The following is a 24,827-nucleotide window of genomic DNA, read 5'->3' as shown; positions in this document are numbered from 1 at the left end:
TTTTTGGGGCCAAATGGGATTTTTGGCGTGCGTGGAAAAATATGATTTTATGGGACATGTGCATTACATTCTTTCATGCATGTCGTTTGAGTTAATATGTTTTATCTAGTGGTGTTTGGATCTTACTTACATGCGGCACCATTTTTGATACCATAGATTTTGGTGCAGAGATCGAAGAGGAGGAGGCTGAGCCCGAGGATGCTGTTTCGCCGGAGTATTGAGTGGAAGTTAATGTCTTGTTGTTGGATTTGAATAATATTTGGTGTAATATTTTAATATGTATGTTTTGAACAGATTTGTATTAAACTAAGAAAAATTCTGGTACTTATTTATGACTTTCGTTATCCGCTGCGTGTTTCTTTTTGCACATTTGTTGCTTTTACGCACATTTGGCACTCGTCGATAGGGTGGTGACCCGTGTTGTTATCATCCGGACGTCTTGTTTTTCCCGCATCCGTATGTGGGGATTCACATGGCATCACCAGTGGTATCAGAGCAGTTTGGCTCTGGGTAAAACCACATGTCCTGTAGGTAGTACCAAAATGTTTTTAAAGTTGTGTTTTAAAATTTCTTTTAAGTAAAGTTGCTATTTGACATGTTTTATTTGTTTTATTTATTTGAGCTTGTTTGCTTGTTTTTATTTATTTAGTTATATTATTGCATGCTGGTTTCTTTCGTTTCTTATTATGTGGTTTGGTTTTGGTTTTTGGTTTTATATTGTTGGTTTTATTTGTTTTTCTTAAAGGGGGTCAAAGGTTGTGTTGTGGTAGGAAAATGGTGAGACCAAGAAAATCTACTCAATGGCCTCGGGATGATACACCGAGAGATGATTCCATAGCCCAAGCAATAAGGCAGATGACTGAGTTCATGCAACAGAATTTTAGGCCACAGCAAGAAGGGCTTTGGCCACAACAAGGAGGGCCTTGGCCACAACAAAGAGGGCCTTGGCTATACCCAGGAGGGCCTAGTGTTATGATGCAAGTTGGATGCACTTATGAGCGCTTTCTGGCGCATAGAACTCCACACTTCACTGGAGAAGAGGATCAACTTCAAGCTGGAAAGTGGGTCAGAGACTTAGAAAGAACTTTTGAAATATGTGGTTGCACTGAGGCGCAACAAGTACTCTATACCAGCTATCTATTGCAAGGCACCGCTTCTGAGTGGTGGGATACGAAGGGAGTAATGCTGGAATAGAATTGGGATCTTTTGCCGTTGTGACCTGGCAGCAATTTAAGAAAGAGTTTAATGATCGCTTCTTTCCCGCTTCTGTAAGGCGGCAAAAAGCAAGAGAGTTCTCAAGCTTAGTCCAAGAGAGCATGACCGTGGAACAGTACGCCTGGAGATTTATAGAACTTGGGCGATTTGCTCCCCACCTCATCGCCTCGGAGGAAATGCAGGCCGAGCGTTTCTAGGAGGGTCTACATCCTGATATATGCCGAATAGTGGTCAACCACCGGATATCCACTTTTCAGGATTTAGTGGATGTGGCCACTTTTGTTGAGCGAGAGAATAATTTGAGTATGGGTTCCCCTCCAGGACATAAGAGGCGGAGTTTTTCTTGTGAAGGAAGTATTCGGGTTCACCTCAAAAATTTGTTCAGCGGACCGGGACTCGACCACAAGCATCCTCAGGTGTACGTATGGGAGGACGGGTGCCAATTTGCAGAATTTGTAATAGAGCTCATGAGGGCGAGTGTCGGCTAAGTGGTGGACCCCATTGTTACCGATTTGGCCAAGTGGGACATTTTGCTCGTGAGTGCCTCGTTAGAGTTCAAGGAAGCCGTGGAGGTAGACGGGGCGGAAGAACAAATCAAAGGCAAACAGTGCAAGCTCGGGTTTATGCTGTCACACCCGGAGATGTGGATGATGAGGCACCAGTGACCCATGATGCTGGAGTAATTACAGGTATGGATCTAATTTAATTTTAATGTTGGATTTGATTTTTGGTGTGCTTTGGTTTCTCCTTTGTTTTTGGATTTCATGGGTTTATGTGTTTGGTTCAGGGAGAGTCCGTTTATATGAATTCTATGCTTGCACTTTGTTTGATTCAGGTGCATCACAATCTTTTGTATCTTCCACTTTTGCTCGGATGTGTAATTTGGTTACGGAACCTTTGTCGAAGTCATTGGTAGTGGCTCTACCAAATGGTGAAGTGGTATGGTGTTCCAAGGTTGCTTTGGGTTGCCCATTAAATTTTGATGGAAGGTTTTTGGATGTTGATTTGGTTGTGTTTAAGTTGCTGGGTTTTGATATCATCCTTGGGATGGATTGACTATACCGATATTCTGCGAGTATTAATTGCAGAAGTCGGGTAATTAGCTTTTAGCTTCCAGATGGGGATTGTTTGGAATTTGCGGGGAGTAAGCTAAAAAAAAAGCCGGTAGTTATATCGGCAATTCAAGCAAGAAGAGAGATTGCATGGGGAGCGGATGCCTTCTTAGTCCAAATGGTGTCTACGCCGTCTGAGAAGAAGTCTTTGGTAGAAATTCCCGTTGTGGAAGAATTCTCCGACGTGTTTGTGGATGACTTGCCTGGGCTACCCCCTGTTTGTGAAATGGAGTTTGTTATGGATTTGGAACCTGGAGCAGCTCCTGCACATAAAGCTTACCGTATGGCACCGGTTGAATTGAAAGAGTTGAAGACTCAGTTGCAAGAGCTGGTAGATAAGGGGTTCATTCAATCAAGTACTTCGCCGTGGGGTGCGCTAGTGCTGTTTGTTAAAAAGAAAGATGGAACCCTCCGTATGTGCATTGATTATCGGGAATTAAATAAGGTGACCATCAAGAATAAATATCCTCTCCCACGAATCAATGATTTATTTGATCAGCTTCAAGGAGCAGCTGTGTTCTCGAAGATTGATCTGAGGTCAGGATACTACCAGTTGAGGATAAGGGACAAGGATGTGCCCAAAACTGCTTTCAGGTCGAGATATGGGCATTATGAATTTAAGGTGATGTCGTTTGGATTAGCCAATGCCCCTGCTGCTTTCATGGATTTAATGAATTGGGTATTTAGGCCTTATTTGGATTCCTTTGTGGTAGTATTTATTGATGATATTCTAATTTATTCTCGAGATGTTGAAGAGCACGTTTATCATCTTCGTCTAGTTCTTGGGAAATTGAGAGAACACCAGTTGTATGCCAAGCTCAGCAAGTGTGAATTCTGGTTGGAGGAAGTCAGATTTCTTGGGCATGTGATTTCTCGAGACGGAGTGGCTGTTGATCCTAGTAAGGTGGAAGCCATTTTGTCATGGTAGCGTCCGACTACCGTGCGTGAGATCCGGAGTTTCTTGGGACTTGCCGGATATTACCAAAGATTTATGGAGGGATTTGCTCGCCTATCCGGACCTCTCACAGCTTTGACTAGAAAGAATGCATAATTTGTTTGGTCAGACAAGTGTGAGAGAAGCTTCCAAGAATTGAAGAACAAGTTGACGACTGCACCAGTGCTGGCACTCCCATAACCGCATAAGCCATTCGTAGTCTTCAGCGATGCGTCTAAATTTGGATTGGGTTGTGTCCTTATGCAGGAAGGACGGGTTGTTGCTTATACATCCCGTCAGCTAAAGGATCATGAGAAGAATTATCTGACGCACGACATAGAATTGGCTGTGATTGTTTTTGCTCTTAAGATCTGACGGCCGTTTGGATTAGCCAATGCCCCTGCTGCTTTCATGGATTTAATGAATTGGGTATTTATGCCTTATTTGAATTGGAACGACATCACGATGGATTTTATAGTGGGCTTGCCGAGTACTCCTAGTGGGAAGAATTCTGCTTGGGTGATTGTTGACCGGTTAACGAAGAGTGCTCATTTCTTGCCTGTCAATAACACTGATTCCTTGGGTAAGTTGACACGCTTGTATGTGAAAGAGATAGTGCGGCTGCATGGCATACCAAAGAGTATTGTGTCGGACCGGGACCTAAGGTTCACGTCTCAGTTTTGGAATAGTTTGCAGGCAGCATTGGGTACTAAGTTGAAGTTCAGTACTGCATATCACCCGCAGATGGGTGGCCAATTAGAGCGCACCATTCAGACCCTTGAAGATATGTTGCGGCATGTGTCATGGAATTTCAAGGGAGTTATGAAAATCACTTACCGCTCATAGAATTCGCGTATAATAATAGCTTCCATGCAACCATTCAGATAGCTCCTTATGAGGTTCTTTATGGGAGGAAGTGCAGACCACCTTTATGTTGAGATGAAGTCGGGGAGAGTAAGATAATTGGGCCTGAAATAATTCAAGAGATGCAAAGCCAAGTTCGGATCATCAGGGATAAAATGGCGCAAACTCAGAGTCGTCAGAAAAGCTATGTTGATACCAGGAGGAGAGAGTTATCTTTTGAAGAATGTGATTGGGTTTATCTCAAAGTCTCTCCCATGAAAGGAGTTAAGCGTTTTGGTAAGAAGAGGAAACTGGATCCGAGGTATGTCAGACCCTTTCAGATTTTGGAGAAGGTAGGGTCCGTCGCTTATAGAGTTGCTTTGCCATAATATTTTGGGGATATTCATGATGTCTTCCATGTATCATCCTTGAAGAAGAGTTTTGGACAACAAGAGCTGCGCTTTGTCGACCCAGAGAGTATTCAGTTGCAACCGGACCTTACTTATGAGGTTGTTCCGTCTCAGATCATGGATTGTAAAGAGCAACAGTTGAGATCCAAGAAGATACCTCTGGTAAAGGTGGCATGGGGTCATCCGTTAGCTCAAGATTTCTCTTGGGAGAGAGTAGCTGACATGAGGGAGCAGTACCCCTACTTGTTTGAGTAATGAAGGTACATTTCTTAATCTTGGTCTTAGTGGATTTATGTGGCTTGTTTCAAGTTGGTGTTTGATCTTGCAAATTTCGAGGACAAAATTTGTTTTTAAGGGGGAGAGAATGTGATGACCCGCTTTTACGTGTATTTTCACTGAAGGAGTTGTTTTTAATTTAATTAATATAGTAGTCATTTTATTTTAAATTATTGTATCTTAAATTGGTTTTTATTTTATTTGATGTGGTGTTTAATTTATTTTAGTCGTTTTATGTTTTTAAAATCATTTTCGGCGGATCAGTTTTTGGTTTCTGGAGTGAAGATTGGACCTTATTTCTTTTCTTTTCTCTTTTTCTTTTTTCCTTTTTCCTTTTTCTTTTTCTTCTCTTCTTTCCTTTCTTTCTTTTTCTTCTTCTTTTCTTCCCCGGTTTCTCTCTCTCCCTACGCAGCTCTCTTCTCGCTTCCATTCCTGTCGCCGTAGTTAACCAGCCCAGACCCACAGCTTGCCAGCGACGTGGCCGGCACCGCCCACCCAGAAAAGTTTCCCATCGGCCGGCGCACCACCCCACCGAATCCCAGCCCCATCCGGCCAGCTGTTAGCCCCCTACGCCCCTTCTAAGCCGCACGGATTCTTGCCGATTCCGGCACCGTCGTTCCACCTCCGGCCACCACCTCTTCACAAATTCTTCCTCTACCTCTTGCTAACCTAACCCACCTAATTTCGGCCTCGATCCGTTGCCGGAGCAGCTTCCACGAGCTCAACTCCGTTCAGCCCCTTTTTGGCCTTCCACCGCCACCCACAACCAAAACTCACTTCCTTTAGCTTCATAATCATCTCAAGACCATTCCCTATCAATTTCATGTCTTGGTTTGTCCCTGTTCAAAAGTCGGTAATTTATTACCCATGGCTACAGTGTAAATTACACTGTTACGTTGCTTTTACTCCGCCGTTTGCAACACTGCGAGCTTTCAAAAAATACCGTATAACGCTATAAGTATTTTCCAAACTCTACTTTTAGATTTAAATATATTTTGCTCTTACAATAAATATTATCTGGTTGGTTGGTTGATTCCAGACTGAGTCCGAAGAGTTCGGGGGTCGGATGGATTGAGGACGGAGTTGATTGGTTTGGCTGTTTGTGCTTGGTTGGTTGTTTTGTGCATTGAGGTTGCATTTACATGGTGCATGCACGTGCATTTTATTTAATTGAGAAAATCATGTTTTATTGGCGTAAATGGATTTTTGGGTGTATGTGTATCACGACCCTAAGCCGAGATGGGGTATTCTCTCGGTGGAGCTCCTCTGTTCACTCGGGAGTGTAATATACTGAGTGATGTCTCCTGAGTTGTTGCTGGGCGACAACGGGAGCGGGCGGGATGGTAACGCTTTTCGTACCGACTCTGTGGCCCTTCGCTGGCTAGGGCTAGAGGATGCTTGGCTACGAACGCGCGGGGCGCGGAACTGGGCATCGCTTGTTTAGGTGTCACATACGTGGTCGTTACCTGCAGTGTGGCACAGGAGCTAGGGTGTGCGGATGACCCCTAGGGGAGGTCATGGTGCATACGGATTAATTGGTTTTTGGATATGAGTTGGATTTGGGCCAAATGAGACTTTTGGTGAGATTTGAAAAATAATATGTTTTTGGGGCCAAATGGGATTTTTGGCGTGCATGGAAAAATATGGTTTTATGAGACATGTGCATTGCATTCTTTCATGCATGTTGTTTGAGTTAATATGTTTTTATCTAGTGGTGTTTGGATCTTACTTACCTGCGGCACCATTTTTGATACCGTAGATTTTGGTGCAGAGATCGAAGAGGAGAAGGAGGCTGAGCCCGAGGATGCGGCTTCGCCGAAGTATTGAGTGGAAGTAAATGTCTTGTTGTTGGATTTGAATAATATTTGTAGTTTGTAATATTTTAATATGTATGTTTTGAACAGCTTTGTATAAAACTAAGAAAAATTCTGGTACTTAGTTATGACTTTCGTTATCTGATGCGTGTTTCTTTTTGCACATTTGTTACTTTTACACACACTTGGCACTCGTCGATAGGGTGGTAACCCGTGTTGTCATCATCCGGATGTCTCATTTTCCCCGCGTTCGTATGTGGGGATTCGCGGGGTGTCACACCATCCAAGTGTGACCAAGAGGAAGACCAAAGGTAGCACCACAATAATGCCAAACCTTTGCAGCAATAAACCTCTTCAAACAGAACATGGTTTTGATCTTCATAATTACCTTCATCACAGCAATCACAACAAGAAACTATAGGAATACCAGTTCGTCAAAGATGATCATCAACGCTCAAAGCCATATTCCAAGCTTTCCACATAGCAACTGAAATTTTAAGAGGAAGTGACTTATGCCACATCCAAGAATGCCAGTCCATGCTAGAACCTCGAATACGAATACAATCTCAGGCTGATTTGGTATTGAAACTGCCACTCTCATGCTTAGTCCAGGTCAACACATCAGAACCCCCCTTACAACCAGCCAAAGCCTCAGTTATGTCATCCACATTATTCTAACCCACTAAGGTAGTCAACAACTCCACATCCCAACTATTAGACATCTTACAGTCCTTAATTTTAAGCAAAAGGTTTCCCACAAGATGGAAATCATCAATTAACGGGCCCCTATTCCTCCATTTATCATACCAAAATAAAATGTTCCCATCCCTAACATGCCACTTGGAGTTATTGAGGATACCGAAAATACTTTTAACGATCATTTTCCAAAACTTCATACCTTTTTTCGTGTCAATGAGGGACCATGGGGAAGACCCCACATATTTTTCCTTAAAGAATCTAGCCCATGACTTACCTTGAATTAAATTCCAAGCAAACCACATGTGCAAGGCTTTTTGCATATCATCCAAATTACGCAACCCCATACCACCTTCCTCAATTGGCTTACAAATATTGTCCCAAGCCACCCTTTTTTTTTCCTTTCCCATTCACCTCACCCCAAAAAAAAGTACTCATCAGACGATTTAAGACTTTGATAATAGATTGGGGAACCTGCGAAATAGCAAACAAATGTAAAGCCATGCTTGAAAGAACATGACGAAGAAGAATCAGACGTCCCCCTGAGGAGAGGATCTTCATTTTCCAACCGCTTATTTTTTTCTAGACTTTATTCACCATCTCCTCTAAATGCACATGCTTGAGACGCCCCAAAACAATCGGAACCCCTAGATATTTAAAGGGGAAAGAACCTTCCGAGAACCCTGTCATCCTCTTGAGAGCTCTCTTACGGATTGAAGAGATTTTTTGAGAAAAAAGACATGGAAGTTTTATCTTTATTGATCATCTGACCTGACCAAGTTTCATACTTCTCAAAGACCCGTAAAAGTTCCCTAATAGAATTCTTACTACCATTCAAAAAAATTACAATGTCATTGGCATACATGAGATATAAAATCTGGGGAGTTCCTCGAGCTTGAGAAAATTTGCCAATCTTTTTTTCCACCATACTATGCTTCAAAAGTCTAGAAAGAACCTCTTGAAGAATAATAAAAAGATAAGGGAAGAGTAGATCCCCCTGTCGAAGACCACGACCACCTTGAAAGAATCCTTTCGTCATACCATTAAGCATCACAGAATACCAAATATTGGAAATGTAGGCATGAATTAAATCACAGAAAGGGGGGGGGGGACCAAAACAATGAAGTACCTCCAACAAAAAATTCCAAACCACTCAATCATATGCTTTGGCCATGTCGACTTTAAGCATGATATTACCACCATGAGACTGCTTATTAAGAGAATGAACCATTTCCTGAGTAAGACTGATATTTTCAAATATGCTTCGCCTAGGAAAAAAAGCGCCTTGCTCAAGAGAAATCATCTTGGGAAGAAGACCTGTAAGACGATTAACAATAATTTTGGAACAAATTTTATAGAAAACCTAACAAAGACTGATCGGCCTAAATTTGTCAAATCCCGAAGGCACATCCATCTTCGGATATAGTTGTGCACTTCTCTATGCTGAAGGTCCTTATCTTTTGTCGTACCTTATTTACTATTGGGTCGACACACAACCTGTGCTCTACCACTTTATTATCAATGCCTGACATTTTCTCGTGGCTCCAAGCGAACACATCCATATGCTTGATTAACAACGGCTTCAGCGCCTCCCGGTATGCAGGTCCGCATCTCATTCCCATACAGGTTATGGTATTTGGACGGTCTGACTGGAGTATCACTAGCTCCAAAGGTTCATTCGCCTCCGCTTGCATCAAATTGGTTTCATCCCTAGCTTCAATGTCTTGATTATCGAAGACTGAGGGAGGTGGTGGTGGTTTAGTACTTGGGTTTTTGACAACCAGGATTGATGGCATCGACACCTTAAGCTCTTGTACATAACATTCTCTTGCCAGGATCTGCTCCCCCTTACTTCTTTGACACCTGTTTTTGTTGGGAACTCTATCTTTAGGTGGTAAGTGGAGGTCACGGCCTTTAGATTATTCAGGGTTGGATGTCCCATTATGGCATTGTAAGATGAGTGGTCATTTATGACCAAGAAATCTGTCATTGTCGTGGCCATGTTGTCTTCTTGACCCATCATGACCGGTAGTGTAATGGCTCCCACTAGTTGGACAACCTCGCTTGAGAATCCCTTCAAAAGGGTGGGCGATGGTCGTAGCCTATCTGGGCTGATACCCATCTTGGTAAAGGACACCCAAAATAAAATGTCAGTAGAGCTCCAATTGTTTACTAATATTCATCTGGTCTTGTAATTGGCGACTAGCAGTGTCACTACGAGGGCGTCATCGTAGGGGTATAGTACACCTTCACCATCTTCATCTCCAAAGGAGATAATAGAAGGGGTTCCTAGTCTAGGATACTTGGAAGGTTTGTCTACTGAGTAGACTTCATGATACTTGGCTTGGCGGGCGTGAGCCTTCCTACTTGATGTTGTTGTGCCTCCGCTAGCAAACTCCCCTACTAGGGTTCTTATCTCCCCCAAAGGGACTTGTTCTTGATTGCACATTGGACAAGGGGTATCCTACCTTCGTTCTCTATCTTGGTGTTGTCTTTTTAGGCTCCTGCTTCTTTTGGATTCACACCCAAGCCTTTCCTCTCTTCTTGTCTTTATATGATCTGCCAACATCCGCTCAAGTTCCCCACTCCCTGCCAATTTGGCCACTCTTTTATTCATTGTTGAACAGTCTTCTATCTAATGTGTATCAGACTGATGGTATTTACAATAACGTTGACCTTTAGAGGTCGAGTGCACATCTTTCCTTTCGGTTCTTAGTTTCTCTCGTACGCTTAGGTTATTGTGGACTAGGCGGGCCCTGATCCCATTGGGCGGAGTGTCTTTCACACCCCTTGTGATGCCCCTAAATTTTGCTTAGAATTGGACGGACATTTGAAACATCGAGACATATAACATAAGGTTACCTACCCTTGTTCATGACATATAAGATGCAATGTTCCTAACATGCATCACCATTATGTAATATTCGCAGCGAATAAATTTTTTCTTTAGCAATGCTATGCACCAAATTGAAAATATCCTAAATACTTAAAACATACTTTATACACAATGACATACTACATAACTAAGAACACAACATTACTCTAGATCAGTTTTAATCAAAAGAGTACTGGAGATTTAACTCCATAGGTACAACTAGTAATTTAAGTTAACTGCTATACTATTATCGATGTTGCACTGTCACTTAGTCGACTGTTTCCAACTAGTCGATCCCCAGCTCTTCGTCAGATCCTGTAATAAGACCTACCATTAGGGGGGAATGGTAATTGGGACTATCACAGTGAGATTTAATTATAAATCTCAGCAAGTTAACATAAGACCTCCACACTGGTTAATGATGTATGCATGACAATAAAAGTATGAATACATAATCACAGTCATAAGCAAGCATAACATAACTTAATACAAAACATAGCATAACTTCACATAAAACATCGCATAACTGACATAACTTAAATTGAAATGTGAACTGAACTTGACTTGCTTGACATGAACTTGGTCTGAGACTTGACTTAACATGAACTTGGTCTGAAACTTTACTTAACATGAACTTGATATAAAACTTGACTTAACATGTAATTGATCTGAAACTTGACTTAACATAAACTTGGAATCTTGCTTCTTTAACTGCTTAAACTCAACTTCTTGACATGAACTTGAACTTGATTTAAAACTTAACTTAGCATAAACTTGATCTGACTTCTTTACTTAACATGAACTTGGACTTGAATTCTGACAATCAAAATGATTCTGCTAGTCGTTTTGTCAGGAATAGTGAACAATCAGAATGATTCCGCCCAACATATTCCATTAGAAATACTTAGACAATTAGAATGATTCCATCATGAGTATTTTAAATCACGTACCCTAAAAATCAAAATGATTACACAAGGAGGACTTAGTAATACTCTAACAATCAGAATGATTACACAAGGGGTGGGCAGTGGGGGCCTGCACCCATCTACACAGCCCCGCAAGGAGACTGCCTACTAGGTGGGGGAACAAGCCAACCCCAACAGGGCCTTCGCTTTGCACCACTATATATAAAATTTTTTTATATATATTTATATAAATATTTATATAAATAAATATATTATATATAGATATATACAATTTGTTCAAGACTTAAAGTTATATTCAAGTTATTGGATTGCCTTAGCCTCCTAGACCTACATTTATATAGGAAGACAAGGCAATACAATAATCATACTTAAGCAGTGTGGGACTTATTGGAAATCTAAAAAAAAACTCTTATGAGTTTAAATTCTTTATATATTTATAAATAATTTGGATCCAAAAAAAATCCTTTTGGACCCTAAAAATAATTTTTAGACCCAGAGAGGTGTACCTAGGCTAGGGGTTGGACTGATGAGGTTTTTGACCCTGCTCCTAGCACTAGGGCAAGGGTGGGGTTAATGGCAGGTTCAAAAGCCCTTTTGCCACATGGTGCTAAACGGGTTACAAGGAAGGGTCTCCCAGGCCCGCACCATGCTAGTAGCACCCCTAATCTTGGCCTCTAACCTCTTTTTGAGTATTCCCACAAGGGTCTTGTTGGTGGCTTCTACTTGGTTGTTGGCTTGTTTATGTCCTGGGGATGAATATTTTAGGCTTTATTCCCAATTTGACACACCAGCTCTGGTAGTGATCCTAGTCAAATTCCCTCCCATTGTCGGCTATGATGACCTAGGGGATGTCGTACTGACACACCACAACCCTCCACAAGAATTGGGTCACACTTGTGGACGTTATGGTGGCTTAGCATTCTGCCTTAACCCACTTGGTGAAAGAATCTAGTGGTACCAAGACGAACTTGGCGCTGCCCTTTCCTTTTGGCATTGCCCAACTATGTCTAGCCCATATTGCGAGAAAGGCCAATGAGCAACGATGGATCTCACCTCCATCGGTGGGTAGTGGGACACTGGGTTGTGTGTCTACCATGCCTAGCACCATTGAAAGAATTCCTCTACATCTCAGAGGGCCCAGGCTAGTTGTGATGCCCCAAAATTTGGCTTGAGATTAAACAAACATTTGAAACGTTGAGATACGCAACCCACAGTTACCTACCCCCGTTCTAACAAATAAGATGCAATGTTCCTAACAAACATCTAACATTATACAATATTAGCAGTGGATAATTTTTTTCTTAAGCAATAATATGCACTAAACTGAAAATATCTCAAATACTTAAAACATATTTCATACATATTGACATGCCAACAACCATGATCACAATACGAGTCCAAAATGGCTGTAATCATAAGAGTGCTAGAGATCGAACTCTTTAAGTACAGGTAGTAAACAAAGGCAACTACTAGGCTATCTATTGAGGAGCTTGCGCAACTCATCTAGGGATGTCATAATACTATCTATAAATCAAAGTATCAAGACTATGAGCTCTTATTCATACTATTGTCATTTAATCAATCGTCTCCAGTTGGTTGACCTCTGGTGTGCTTTCAGATCCTAAGATATGCTCTACATTTAGGGAGAATTGCAGTTGGAACTACCACGATGAGATTTGATTACAAATCTCAATAAGTTAACAGAAAACTTTCACAAATGTTAATGATGCAAGCAAGACAGTAAAAACATGAATGCATGGTAAAAGTCATAATGGGTGCACCTTCAGATCTTGAGACATGCTCTGCCATTTAGGGGGAGTGGTAGTTGAAACTATCACAATGAGATTTGATTACAAATCTCAACAAGTTAAGAGAAAATTTTCACAAATGTTAATGATGCAAGCAAGGCAATAAAAACATGAATGCATAGTAAATGTCATAATGGGTACGCTTTTAGATCTTAAGACATACTCAACCATTCAGGGGGAATGGTAGTTGGGACTATCATAGTGAAATTTGATTACAAATCTTAGCAAATTAATAGAAAACTTCTACGCATGTTAATTATGAAAGCATGGCAATAAAAGTATGAATACGTAATCAAAGTTATAAGTAAGCATAACATAACTTGACATAATATGACATAACTTGAACTGAATCATAAACTGAACTTGACTTGACATGACTTGAACCTAACATGAACTTGAGCATGAATGTGAAATACATGAACTTAGAATCTTGTTCAGTAACTTGATAAATGTAACCATGTGGGTGCTGCACGGGTCCCTTTGAGTCATATGTCTCTTCTAATTACCGCATCACAACGTAAGTATCTACACCAGCTGTGAATGCTTTAACACATGTGCCACACTTGCTGTGGCCACAAGTATACATGCCACAAATGTTGTGGTCACATGTATTATATGTGACACAATTGTTACGGACACACTTATTGCATATGCCACAGTTGCTGTGGACACAAATGAAATGAAATATGGCTCCATCGTCGTTAGTGCCTAGTGCGCTCTAATGACTAATTACTTAGGCCCCATTCACAACCTGTTGTCTGTATTTTGTCAACCCAGGAAATTTTACACTTATATAAACACTCTAACATGAATAAAGGAGTTCCACTTGGATATTACCTCATCCTAGCACTTAGGGTTATGATGTAAATGAACTGATGTTCTTGAAATATATAAATTTTATTTGAGATGAAACGTGAAATAAACACAAAAGGACAAAAGCCATAGCGTAGCGTAACATGACATGAATGTAATTCGAAATACATGACGTACTTAATAGAAAAGAATTCATAGCACGACATAACGTGTAATAAACAATATTTCATAACATGACATAACATATAACAAATAATATTTCATAACATAGTTTAACATGTAGCAATGAATATTTCATGACATGGCATACGTGTAACAAATGGCATACATAACATGACATACTTGCTGATGACTTGCAAAAATTTCGTATTGCAGATTTTACAACTTCGCTCGAGCGAAGGCTTTTGGCCGCTCGAGCGAATTCAGGCAGATTCAAACGCTCGACTGCTGCTCGACAGGAAGCTCGAGCGGGTTGCTGAAAAACAAAGATCGCTCGAGCGGAGACATTGGCCGCTCTAGCGAAATCAGGCAGAGTCGAACGCTCGATGTGCGCTTGATAGGACGCTCGAGCGAAATCAGGCAGAGTTGAACGCTCAACGTGCGCTCGATACCCCACTCAAGCAAACATCGTATTTTGACAAATCTAGGGTCTTCCGCCGTCAGACCATATAAAAGAGATTTTTCACTCTATGGCCGTACTTTTTGACTGGAGAACACCTTTTGGGACTGAAAAAGACAGCTAGAGGGATTCAATTCATTTGTTTTTGGAGAGGGAATTCCAATTATTACACGTACGTTGGAATCATACACAAGCATAGATGGGAGAAAAGCATTGAATTGTTTCCTTGGCCGCTCGATAGTGAGCTCGAGGAGTATTTTTCAGTGTTTATTTTCTTCCAATCTTCTCAGAACAATTATGGTGAATTCGTTTATGTTGAATTCCATTTCTAGCATGAGCTAAATTTTATTCATTCTAGGAAAATGATGTAACCTATTTCCGAACTATGCTTGATTGTCTATGCTAATTTAAGGCAATTCTCTCTTTGTTTATCTAATTTATTCTGAGTTTATTGCTTCTAATTAACTGGCCATTGATTAGATGATATTTAATCTTGTGATTTGCTATCAAAAGAGGGAATCATAGGGTAGATCTTGAATATTTCAGCATAGGTAAGTATAGAAATCGAAAGACTTATATGAACCTATGTAGTAATTAAATCATTGGTCTTATTGCTTTCTTACTTTATTAATTTGCATATTCTTGTGTGAATTGATGAACAAGAATAATTTTCAATTGACTATCGAAAGAGGCTGTTGGATGGATTAGAGATTTGCTAATGAACAAAAAGAATTAAATTAAGTTAGCTGGATGAGAAAAGCATAGTGAAGAATTAGGTGAAATCGATTTCCTAGAAATTTTCTTTCTCATTAATTTGATCTTCGAACGTCAGTTTTATTTCATTTGCGTATTACTCTCTGAGTTGATCTTAGTTTAATTGGCAGCTACAAAAATCTTAGTGATTCCTCTAGATAAAATTGAGATTAGTATAATTTTGGTATTTGGCAAAAGTAAGGTACCAATCCCTGAGGACGATACTCTTCTTATCACTTTATTATAAAACTACGATACTGTGCACTTACAGTTTTGCACCGATCACTTGCAATATACAACAATACATTACAAAATATATTATGTAACAGATAAATATTTCATGACAGAATAAATCATGTGTAATAGATGAACATGAAATGACGTGACATCGCATGGCATATATGATAACATACATACATAAACATTAGTTCCTTTACCCATCACATATACATAGTAAAATAATAGTAAGTTAAAAGCTAACTTACCTCGATCTTTGCATTTTATGAGAATTAAAGCACAAACTCGAGAAATCATAAGTAGTGATTCTCAAAATTAGACACTTTCTCACTAACAATTAAAAACATGGAAAAAAAATACTAAGGGTAAAATTGTAAAAAAATGACCATTTTACCCATACTTTAAGGATTTTGCATCCTAACTCCAAGAATTACCAAAACTTCATAGGGCCGAAATATATTCACCAAAATTTACATACCTCATGTAAGTTTTATTCTAAAGTTAAATATAAACTTTGAGGAATCATGAAAAACTTCATGATTAAACCAAAATTTTCTTCTAATATATTCATAACATAATCCTAGGAACAACCATATTTTGAAATATTAAACAAAAGTGATAAAAAATCACAAGACAAGACTTAACTAGTTTTGACCAACCACTTGATCCATGGCTTAAAAAGGTTAGATCTTCAAACCAAAACATCACATGGTTTAAAAATGTGTCCTAAAACATATTCAATATTTAAACTCCAAATCACATGACTAAAAATTAATCAAAACATGGATGTAGCCAAAAGCATCAATCCTTTGGCCCAACCGAATATCCTCTTGCATAAAAATTCATAGGTTTGAAACTAACACAAAAAATATTCAAACTAACATCCTAACATATATATAATAGGCTTAGAGTCTTTAAATAAAAATATCAAAGCCATTGAAGTAAGATTATACCACAAAAGAGTAAAACTTTCTTAAAACAGAAATTGTTTTTCCTCTTCTAGTTTCTAAGCTTCTAGATCAAAGAAAATATTTCATCAAAAGCTTTACTCATGAAACAAATTCTCAACCAATAATCATATACACATGTTAAAAACACTCCATAAGAAATTTAGACCAAGATCTACCCATTAGCTCAGTCAAAAATTCTAAAATATAACACTCTCTAGTTTATAGCCCAGAATGACCTTTCTGGGGTTAAATCAAATTTTGACAAATCAAACAATCATCAGATGGAATCAATAAGGTATACATGGAAACTAGACTAGAAAATGAACAACTTTCATGATGGAAAATTTGTGAGAAAATACTTACAAAAGTTTTACAACAGGCATGCAAATGGACTTAGAAACACTATCCAAGAGTCTTTTGTTTTCTTTCAAAGAAAAGTGTGAAAATGGGATGAAATGAGTGTGAAATGGGCTAGATGATTTTTTACACAAGTGAGGGATGATGAGAGAGCTGTGAATGACCTTGAGTGTTAGCCTTGACAACCCAAATTAGTGGACAAAACCAACCCAAGATATTCTTTAATGTGCCGTGTAGGAGGAGAAGAGTGAGGTGGCTTCTAGCCTTCATTTCAAGTACACTCTAGGGCGTTTTTGGGTAGTGCTTGGTTGCTATGAGGGGGTGGCATACTTAGTCAAGAAATAATGCCGAGGTGGCCAAATTCGTGGGCCTTAATGAGCATTAACTAAATGGGCCTCAATTTAGGGTATAAAAAGGGTTTAGTATGCCATCAAACCCAAATCCAATCTTTTCCTGGCCCAATCAAATATCTAAGGTTTAAAAGGTTGGATAATAATGTTATAGCATAAATTTGAGAAATTAATAGTTTGTGGAAGTGATTTAATCAAGTGATTAAAACAATACTAAAAATTGATTCAATTAGGGTTTGGAGAAAACCATTTAGGGTTTTGGTTTCAGTCATGCTTTTGGGATTTTTAATTAGATTCCAACTAGTTAGAGCTTTTCTAGGGTTGAAACCCTAATTGGTTTGGCACAATTTGGTTGGTTGGATAGAATAGGGTTTTGCTTAGGTAGCATGATCTCACACCTTGATTCCTTCAAACATCTATCTAATGGTTCCTCATGGTGCCATGTGTCCATTACTATTTACTAAGTGTGGCTAAGATCTTGCCAAATGTCCAAATAAAACTTCTTTAATCTAAGTTGGACATTACATACTATGATTTTGAAAACAGTGCACTATGTGCGCTTATAAAGGTTACTATTCACTCAAGAAAAGTAAATCATAAACTTTGTACTATAACATCCTAAACATTCATACAAACCTAACCATGCAATTCATTTATTGAAATTCAACCTCTAAGTGCCCCCAAAAATAAAAACAAAGTTTCGAATAGGCGTTTCATCCGTAAATATAAAAATGAAATTACTGCATCATAAAGTCCTAAATAATCAATTGAGTCTAATAGTGCAGACGATAATACATTCTGATACTTCTAATTATCTCAAATAATTAAAATCACTTTTAACTCTATAGTAAATGATAACACTGACTATACTAATAGACTAAAACCTACGCGATTGGTTGATATGTAAAAACTTATGACATTTTCATGAGGTTCCTAAAACTTTTAGAAATTCTATCATTGAAGTTCTAGTGGGCTATTATACTAGTAATAGCTTGCTCTTAGTGCTTGCCCTCTCCCACTCGGGGTGTACAAAAACCAAAGAAATCGATAGTACTCGATTCAAACTGGTCGCTAGAGTTTGGAATCGGCTGAAACCAACATCGACAGATTCAATCTCAGTTTGAAGCTGCACCAGAACACTAAACTAACCAACTATATATATATATATATATTAAATTATACATATATGGAATGACGTTTTTCACTTAAGTAAGTGAAATGGTGTCGTTTTGGGACTTCAATTTTAAAAATATTTATATATATATACACGCTAGGGTTGAAACCCTATTTAGTTTGGCACAATTTGGTTGGTCGAATAGAATAGGGTTTTGCTTAGGTAGCATGATCTCACACCTTGATTCCTTCAAACATCCATCTAATGGTTCCTCATGGTGCCATGTGTCCATTACTATTCACCAAGTGTGGCTAAGATCTTGCCAAGTGTCCAAATAAAACTTCTCTAATCTAATTTGGATATCACATACTGTGATTTAGAAAACACTGCACATAGCTTATAGAGGTTACTATTCACTCAGGAAAAGTAAACCATAAACTTTGCCCTGTAACATCCTAAACAGTCATACAAACCTAACCATGCAATTAGTTTATTGAAATTCAACCTCAAAGTGCCCCTAAAAATAAAAACAAAGTTTTGAATAAGCATTTCATCCGTAAATATAAAAATGAAATTATTGGATCAAAAATATTTATATATATATATATACACACGAAACGACAGTATTTTAACCTAGGGTTTAATAACCCCCCAAGTCCCTTCCCCTCACTCTTCTTCTCTTCTAGATTTCCACTTCAACCAACAGAGCTTGACAGTGCCACTGCCACTTCTAGCCCATTGGCCGCAACCTACACCTCCAGCCCTCCACTGCGACACTGTCCAACCCAACCCCCTGCTTCTATTATTCCACTTTGAAATCATTCCATTTCCAAAGCATTAATGCTATCTGTGATCCCCAACTCCGAGCGCCCACTGCTTGTTGTCGTGACTGCCATGTCCTCTACCAAGACCGAAAATACTTCTCTCATCTCTCTAAGTCCCATCCGTGACTCACTGACTCGTGTTCAGTGTTCCGTTGATTTTTTAAGGTGCAATTTTTTTCCTACATTTTTAACTTTTTGTATTTATTATATCGAATCATTTTTCATATTATTTGTTATCTAATAAGTTTATTGTGTATGTATAGGGATTGAAAATTTTTTTATCTAATTTTTGCACTTTGATTAGTAATCTGAGACAGATCTAATTTCCATTATGAGTGCTACTAACTTACTATTAGAACCAATTATTAATATTGGGTGTTTACTTAATAATTTTATTGTAAACTTATTTTGAAATAAATTGGGAGGTTGATGAGCGAACTAAAATCTAAATTAAAGTCTTAGGCTTGTGATGTTTACCATGTTGCAAACTAGCTACTGTGTAATTGTATTGATGTTTAATTTTGTTCTTTGTTTGTTTTAATTTTTTATCTAATTTTTCACATGCTAGATGGATTCTTCGTCAAGTCTAACTGATCTTGATTCAAATGAAGAAACCTTTAATTTGTGAGATACGCAAACATCAAGATTCCCATGTGCCCATAATAGTAATAGTTGTACACTTCCTAAGAAAGGGAAGGGAAATCATCCATCAATTGTTTGACACTATTTTACAAAGGTCGAGGGTTGTCCCGTAGATGATCCTAAGGCCAAGTGTAATTATTATGGTAAGATGTATGTTTGCCACTCAAAGATGAACAAAACTTCAACTTTGCAAAACCATCTACCTTCATGTCCCAAAAATCTTCAAAGACTTGGGCTTTTGGATAGATACCAAAATATATTGGTGGGTGAGGCAACACGTAATGAGGGGGTTGAAGAGAATGATGGTAGTGTGGTAACCCATAAACAAAGTGAACATTCTGTGAGGTTGACGATTTAAGAGATGGTAATTATTGAAGGATAAGGATTTCAGAAGATGGTTTGGTTGATTGAACCCTGATTTAAATTACCATGTTGTGCCACGGTTGCAAGAGCTTGATAGTAGTCAGACTGTTACCAATTTGGATTTCTTTTTTTATTTATTTATTTTTGATGATTGGTTTGATTAGATACCAATTTACTTTTCTTTTATTTTTATTCCAGGATTTAGAAGTGTATGCCTCGATTTAAACCATTAGAGTCTACACTTTTTTTTATCCCGAGATTAAAAGAACTTTGTGTCAAATCAATAAAATGAAGCAAGAAGTCACCACATTTGCCATCACTATGGTAGATCAGCAGAATGGAGAGGCGAATAGGGTTTTGAGGGACTATGCTATGACCTTGGTTAATGGGGCTACATATAGAATAAGGAGGCCAGCTATTCAAGCAAATAATTTCAAGATTAAGTTGAGGATAATTCAAATGATACAATAAACTGTTCAGTTTGAGAGGCTGTAGCTTGAGGATCCTAATGTTCATAGTGCAAATATTTTAGAGATTTGCGACACCTTTAAGCACAATGGAGTGACAAATGATGCTATTTGTTTGAGACTTTTCCCTTTTTCACTCAAACAAAAAGTGAAAGCCTGGCTGAATTCTCTACCACCTGGTGTCATACTAGTTGGGAGGAGTTATCACAAAAATGTTTGGCAAAGTATTTCCCTCCAGCCAAGACTGCAAATCTAAGGAATGATATTATCATATTCACTCAATTTGAGAATGAATCGTTGTATAAAGCATGGGAGAGGTACAAATATTTATTGTGGAAGTGTCCTCATCATCACCTTCAGGCATGGCTTCAAGTCCAAACATTCTACAATGATTTTGGAGCTACAAACAGGTTCATGGTTGATGCACCAGCTGGAGGGGCTTTAATGAGTAAAACTCATGAAGCAACTTATGAACTTTTGGAGGAATTGGAATCCAATAACTATCAATGTCCTTTTGAGAGAGCAATGCCAAGAAAGACATCTGGAGTTTTTGAACTTGATCCTATTACCACATTGGCGGCACAAATGGCAACTTTATCTAAACAACTAGGTAAGATTAATGTTAGTACTATTCAAACTAATGTTATGTGTGATTATTGTGCAAGAAATCATTCAAGATTCAATTTCCAAGTGAGGAATCCTTTTGCTTAACCAAATTCCAAACAAGCTAATTATGTGTCCAATTTCCAACGTCAAAACAATCTTTATTTAAACACGCTCAATCCCAGAAGGAGAAATCATCCCAATTTTTCATGGAACAACAATCAAGGGGCATAGACCACCTCAAAATTTTTCATAGCAAGAAAAGAACCTGACACTCGAGGAGATGTTCATGCAAAAGACAAATTTGGTGATCCAAAACAATTCGGCTTCGATTCGTAATCTTGAGGATCAAATTGGTCAATTTTAAAACATTCTTATAGAAAGGACAGTAGCAACTTTTCCATGTAATACCGTTACCAATCCTAAGGAATATGTCAAAGTAATAGCATTGAGAACGGGGAGGACAATTGAGACAGCAAGTACCGAGCAAGATAAAGCTGGAAATCATGTGGAGTCAAAGCCAAAGATGGAGGAATTGGAGCAGCAAGTGGCAGAACAACACACTATAAATTCTTGGAGAATAAAGAATCTTCAAAACCCATGAATTCTAGGGAGTTTACATCTGAAACCAATTCTCCTTCAATTTATGATCAACCGAATCCTTTTCCTCAAAGACTTAAAAAAAAAAATAAGTTTGATAATCAATTCTCTAAATTGCTTAGTATTTTTAAGTAATTGCATATTAATATTTATCATATTGAAGTTTTAGAACAAATGCCTAAATATGCTAAGTTTTCTAAGGATATTTTTATCAAACAAGCAGAAATTAGAAGTGTATGAGACGCTGATATTAACCGAAGAGAGTGACGTAATTTTACGAAGGAAGTTGCCTCCTAAATTGAAAGATTCAGGGAGTTTTATGAATCCTTGCACTATAGGAAGTTCTTATTTTGATAAAGGTTTATGTGATTTAGGAGTAAGTATTAATCTTGTACCTTTTTAGGTTTTCAGGAAGTTAGGTCTTGGGAAAGCAAAACCTACTACGATCTTTTTAGAATTGGCAAATAGGTTTATCAAGCACCCGAGAGGACTCATTGAAAATGTTTTGGTGAAGGTGGACAAATTTATTTTTCTGACTAATTTTATTGTGATAGATATGAAGGAGGATGAGAAAATACTTTTGATTTTGGGGTGACCTTTTCTTAGAACTTTAATTGATGTCCAACAAGGGAAACATATTTCTAAGAGTTGATGATGAGTAGGTTACTTTTGATGTATTTAAGGCTATGGATTTTCCTTTCCAAGTACACTCTTGTTTTCAAATTAGTGACCTAGATTTAGTGGTGGCTGAGACCTATAGGGCTGTGTGTTACTCATTCTACGACTCTTGAGTTTGAGAATGAAGAGGTTATGGAGTGTGTAAGGTATTTGAAAGCTGCACCATCCTTTCGTCCTTCCATACAGCCAAAATTGGAAGAGCAAGGTTCATCCATGCTGACATCGTCAAGTAAGGAACCACCCAAGCTTGAGCTCAAACCGCTTGCATCAAATTTGAGGTATATTTTCTTAGGCCAAGACTTTACTTTTTTGGTTATTATTAATGGTTCTTTGAGTGATGTAGAGGAGGAAAAGTTGCATAGAGTTTTAAGGGAGCATAACATGGCTTTAGGATGGACAATCTTGGATATCAAGGGAATTAGTCCTTCAATTTGTATGCATAAGATTTTAATGGAGGATAGTTTCAAGCCGATAGTTCAACCACAATGGAGATTGAATCCTTCAATGCAAGATTTGATGCCCCAAAATTCCGCTTGGAATCGAACGGACATCTGAGGCGTCGGGACATGCAACACAACATTACCTGCCCCCGTTCATAACATATAAGATGCAATATTCCTATCATGCATCTAGCATTATGCAATATTCATAGTGGATAATTTTTTTTTGAGCAATACTATCCATCAAACTTATAATATCCCAAATAGTTAAATCGTAATCCAAGCATACTTAACAGAATAAACTTTCATGATTTCAATACGAGTCTCAGAAGAATGTAATTTCAAAACATGAGAGACTAGACTCTACATTTACATTACCAAAATACACTACTGAGGAAATTTGTCTAGTAAGTCATGTAACTCAACTAACGAGGCCAGACTACTGTCCAAAAACTATGGAAGATGTAAACTCCGTGTCATGTCTACGACGTCTAGTCAACCTCCTCCAGTCTACCAATGTCTGCTCCTTCCTCTGATCTTGACACATTGCCTACCATTCGGGGGGAATATTAGTTGGGACTACTACGATAAGATTTGATTACAAATCTCAGTAAGTTAACAAGAAACTCCCACACTGGTTAATGATGCATGCATTGTAGTAAAAGCATGAATGCAAGTAAGCATAGCATAACTTGACATATAGCATGGCATAATTGACATAACCTGAATTGAAACGTAAATTGAACTTGACTTGACATGACATGAACTTGAACTTAAAACATAACATGGACTATCAACATAACATGAACGTGAACTTCAAATATAACATAGACTTGAATCATTGCATTAACGTGAACATATATAACATAAACATGAACTTGAACTTAACATAAACCTGGGCATAACATGACATAAATGTGAACTTGAGACATAAAGTAAACATGAACATAACATAACATGATCGTGAACTTGAACATAACATGTACGTGAATATAACATGACATGAATGTGAACTTGAAACATAACGTGAACATAGCAGGATACGAACATGAACTTGAAACTTAACGTGAATATGAGCATAACATAACGTGAACGTGAACTTAAATATAACATAAATGTGAACATAACATGATATGAACATGAACTTGAAACTTAACGTGAACATGAACATAACATAACATAACATGAACTTGATATGAAACTTGACTTAACATGCACTTGATGTGAAACTTGACTTAACATAAACTTGAAATCTTGCTTGTTTAACTGCTTAAACTCAACTTCTCAACCTGAACTTGGACTTGAATTCTGACAATCAAAATGATTCCGCCAGTAGTTTCGTCAGGAATAGTGAACAATAAGAATGATTCCGCCCAACATATTCCATTAGAGATACTCAGACAATCAGAATGATTCCATCATGAGTATTTTAAATCACGTATCCTAGCAATCAGAATGATTACATCGGGAGTACTATGTAATACTCTGACAATTAGAATGATTACATCACGAGTATTTTAAATAACATATCCTAACAATCAAAATGATTATGCCAGGAGTATCTGTATAACTGAACTTGAACTACATTCTGATAATCAAAATGATTTCGCCAAAAGTACATCGTGTGAATTACAAATGGAGATGCTCGGACAATCATAATGATTACATCACAAGTATCCTAGACATAACTTATTTGAACGTAACTCGAAAGACATGATTTACTTAAGATAGAAACATTTCGTAACATGACCTAACATGTAACATATATCATACTTAACATGTCATACTTGCAACAATGAATACTACATGATATGACATACATATAATATATGGCATACTTAATAAGGCATACTTATAATATATAGCAATATGTGACATAATAGATTATGTAACAGATAAATATTCGTGATAGAATAAATCATGCATAACAAATAAACATGTAATGACATGGCATGGCATGGCATATTTGGTAACATACATATATAAACTGTAGTTCTCTTACCCATCACACATACATAGTAAACTAATAGTAAGTTAAGAGCTAACTTACCTCGATCGTCTCGTTTTACGATAATAAACTGCGAAACATGGGGAAATGTAAGAGGGTA

The 24,827-nt window shown here is 38.1% G+C and overlaps 1 non-coding gene across 1 annotated transcript; it reads right to left on the bottom strand.

The window, feature by feature from the left end:
• Positions 1 to 20,647: 20,647 nt before the first annotated feature.
• Positions 20,648 to 20,754, bottom strand: LOC122283597. The gene has a single exon (XR_006230994.1). It is a non-coding gene; the product is annotated as a small nucleolar RNA R71 (small nucleolar RNA).
• Between the last annotated feature and the right edge of the window lie 4,073 nt (positions 20,755 to 24,827).

Source organism: Carya illinoinensis, chromosome 11 (assembly GCF_018687715.1).
Source record: "Carya illinoinensis cultivar Pawnee chromosome 11, C.illinoinensisPawnee_v1, whole genome shotgun sequence".
NCBI classification, from domain to species: Eukaryota; Viridiplantae; Streptophyta; class Magnoliopsida; order Fagales; family Juglandaceae; genus Carya; species Carya illinoinensis.
Note: the sequence above shows the minus strand (reverse complement) of the source record. Positions and strands in the feature narration are given on the sequence as shown.